At 37.4% G+C, this 3,588-nt stretch overlaps 1 long non-coding RNA gene across 1 annotated transcript in view; it reads left to right on the forward strand.

The window, feature by feature from the left end:
- The window catches only part of LOC116087545, a 4,736-nt gene extending 3,418 nt beyond the window's left edge, over positions 1-1,318 (forward strand). Inside the window, exon 2 of the long non-coding RNA XR_004117468.1 lies at positions 1,066-1,318. This is a non-coding gene — a long non-coding RNA (uncharacterized LOC116087545). The remainder of the gene's footprint in view (positions 1-1,065) is intronic.
- The last annotated feature ends 2,270 nt before the right edge of the window (positions 1,319-3,588 follow it).

The raw sequence follows: 3,588 nt of genomic DNA on the forward strand, positions 1-3,588 counted from the left end.
ACCACCGCCGCCGCCACCACCACTACCACCACCACCACCACCACCACCAACACACTACAATCAAGCAAATAGATAAATAGATATTTAAGTGTAGCTGAGAGGGGCTCAAAAGATTCCAATATTATCTGATAACCATTGATAATTGAGTCTAAGAAATGGCTGAGCTGTTAAAGACTGAGGTTCTCAACTGAAAGGACAACTGATGCCTTCCAGGAGATGGAGAATCAATTTTCTTCTAAGATGTGATTTCTCATAGGTTACCCATAATCTAGTGTATGATTACTCCTGTGCACATAGGGGATCCACTAACTTGACTCAGTATGTTTTAAAGAAGTAAGAGGTTGGAGAAAGGGATTGGGAAGGGTGTAGGGAAGAGAGAAAGAGACAGAAATGCAGAAAGAAAAAAAAACGAAAGAAAGAATAAACTTGAAAGGAAAATATATGTGGACCTGGAAGAAGTTAGAAGAGTGGGAGTTTGTGGGTAGATATGACCTAAATACATTGTGTACATGTAGAAAATTCTCAGAGAATAATGAGGTAAATTAAAAACGTAAATGCAAAACAGCAAGTAACATAGCTAGTATAGATGTGATTTACTGGCCCAAAACTCTTTTTCAATGCACTTGTTTGAAAAATATGCACATAAAGCTTAATCACAATTTCTTAACAATTGGGTCTAACAACAACAACAACAACAATATAGCTATTCTGTCACTCTGTAGCCCAAGCTTGCCTGGAATGCACTCTGTACAACCCAGGTTTGCCTTGAACTCACAGCTATCCTCTTGCCTCACTTTCCTGAGTGCTATAATCACAGGCATGAGCCACCATGTCCAACTTTCCCCTGAAAATATTTATAACATTTTATGGCTAGATTATAGTGAGGCAAGTATTCCCATAATGCATAGAGAAAATGGATAATGATTTCTTTGTATGCCAAACTAAAACACCTATGAAAACACTGAGTTTTGTACAGGAAGTTCATTTATAGGACTTCATAGACATAATTGGGCAGACACACAGATTATCTTTTTTTTTTCTGAGATGATGTCTCATCTATCCTAGGCCGGCCTTAACTCACTATGGAACTGTGGATGACCTTAATCTTCTCATCATTTTCCCTCCACTGAAGAGTGCTTGAGTTACAGGCATGTGTGACCACACCCAGTTTTATGAAGTGCTTTGAATCACAAAGGATAAGCTACATCCTTAATCTGCAACCACGTTTAGTAAGACTTGTGTTATAATAGGTTGTAGAAGTAAACATGTTGACAAAAGAATGTCTGAATAAATTATGAAACAATATATGGTTGCAAAACAGAAGGTAAGTTAGTTAGAGATAGGTGTGTCAGTTTATAAACCTTTGATACAGTTTAAGTAAAAAAATTTTTAAAAAATCCTTATTATATCTTACTAACAAGATTTATTTATATCTATTGTCTTTAGTTTTTAATAAGCTCTACCTGCTCTTAACTAAGTCTTTCCTTCCAAGCTTAAAATATAGTAAACATTTTGAATATATGTATATATGTATATATTTTGAATATGTATACACATATAAAACCTTCCCTTAGAATTAGAATTAGGATATTTGTTTCCTTATATTGCTATTTTACTTTTAATGTTTAGAATCTAAAACTCTGAGCTGACACTGTTTTTGTTAAAAAAATTTCACTCAAATATCTAAAGAATATTTTTCAGCTATTTAGAACATCTCGTAATCAAAGTCATTTGTTTTTACCCACTGGGTCCTTGAAGCAGGGCCTCATGCTCACTAGGAAGTGCATGACCACTGAGCTACCTCTGGGATTCCATAACCACAGTTTGAAAACAGGAAGTGTAGAGATTATAAAGTCATCTGTCATTAACTCAAAGCCCTATTAACTGATAACATCATTTATTAATCAGATAAATGCCCTGATATTTATGAATCTTATTTAGAAAATGAAATGAGGGATCTTAAAATGTCTTTACCCACTTAAAAAATATCACAAAATTCAAAACTTTTTGTTATGTGTAAATTCCTGATAGCTCATTATTCCTAGCAGTAATGAATGTATTTATGCTGAAGGTTTAAATGTCAAAAAGGGCTATGCCAGCAATGAAATAAGCCAATTTACTAACTGGGATATATATATCTACCATTCACTCTTATATTTATGAACATACTTTCTGAACATACAATAGACTCCAGTTAAAAAAAAATGGTTCCTGAAATAAAATATCAAAAAAGCAGAAAGATACCAGTCTCATTCAGAAAATGAAGTTGGCACAGTTCACAGAGATCTACAATTCTCACAAATATCTCGTTCTAGTCAGATCCTGAGCTGTATATGCTGCGACCGTTCCCTATTAGCGTGCTCTGCTCTTTAGTGACATTCTCTCATCCTGACTTTCTGAACTGCAACATACTGTCCCCCTGTGAAGCAGCATTACAATTTTGTATTTACTTCTAATGTTTCTCAAAGGAAACCTTGTTTAATGATATAGCATTTGTAAATCTCTCTGAATAAAGGAATCATTTAAATGCAAGGTATTCCCGAACATTTTCCCCTTCCTCTGTCTCCCAGTGGGTTCATAAAAATCACATGAGGCTGACTGTGATCTTTTAGGGACAAATGCTCTCATATTTCCCATAAATGGACAGTTTGGACCTTACTACATCACCCTGCAGAGAAGCTGTGTGCCTCATGCAGGTCTCTAAGTGAGGTTATAATGCTTAGACCACCAGCCCTCCATGGAGCATAGCAGGGGAAACTGACAAGCTAAAATTCCTCTCTAAACTTGCACTTAGTTTTACACCAGCAGTGGGGGTTTACATTCCCACACAGTTGAGCAAGGACCAGGTTGTTACTGAGGGAGATCAAGGCAATTAGAATAAAACACTTCCTTCTTCTTGTCAGTCTATCTGTAGTGTCCAAAAACATTTGTAGGCTGTCTCTTTTCCCTTCATTGCACCCCAGTAGATTTTGAGAAGCGACGCATTAGCACTGCTTCTTCAACACACCCACCCTTCCTTGGCTGCTCTACCTTTCCCCAAGCTCCCCATTGTTTTCTACTGCCATGCTTAATATGGTGAAAAAATATGCTGGAATTGCTTTGCTAACTGATCAGTGGCTAACATTTCTTTTTTTTTTTTCTTTTTATTAGATATTTTCTTTATGTACATGTAAATTTCTCCTTACCCAGTTTCCCCTCCAAGAAACAAACAAACAAACAAACAAAAACAACAGGAACAAACCCTTGTTGCCTCCCCGCCCCCCCATGCCTGCCACCCCACCCTCTCCCACTCATTGGCCCTGGCACTCCCTACACTGGGGCACAGAACCTTCACAGAGCCGAGGTCCTTTCCTCCTATTGATGATTGAATTTGCAATCCTCTACTATACACATGCTGCCAGAATAATCAGACGCACCATGTGCAGTCCTTGGTTGGTGGTTGAGACCCTGGGAGCTCTGAGGGTGCTAGTTAGTTCATATTATTGTTCGTCCTAAGGGTCTGTAAACCCCTCTTTCTTCTAGAGTTCCTTGTGGTTTGTGGGTTGTTCTTCCTGTATTCCAAACTTCTGGGCTAATAACTACTTATCA

This window comes from Mastomys coucha, unplaced genomic scaffold (genome assembly GCF_008632895.1).
Source record: "Mastomys coucha isolate ucsf_1 unplaced genomic scaffold, UCSF_Mcou_1 pScaffold13, whole genome shotgun sequence".
In the NCBI taxonomy this organism is placed as follows: Eukaryota; Metazoa; Chordata; class Mammalia; order Rodentia; family Muridae; genus Mastomys; species Mastomys coucha.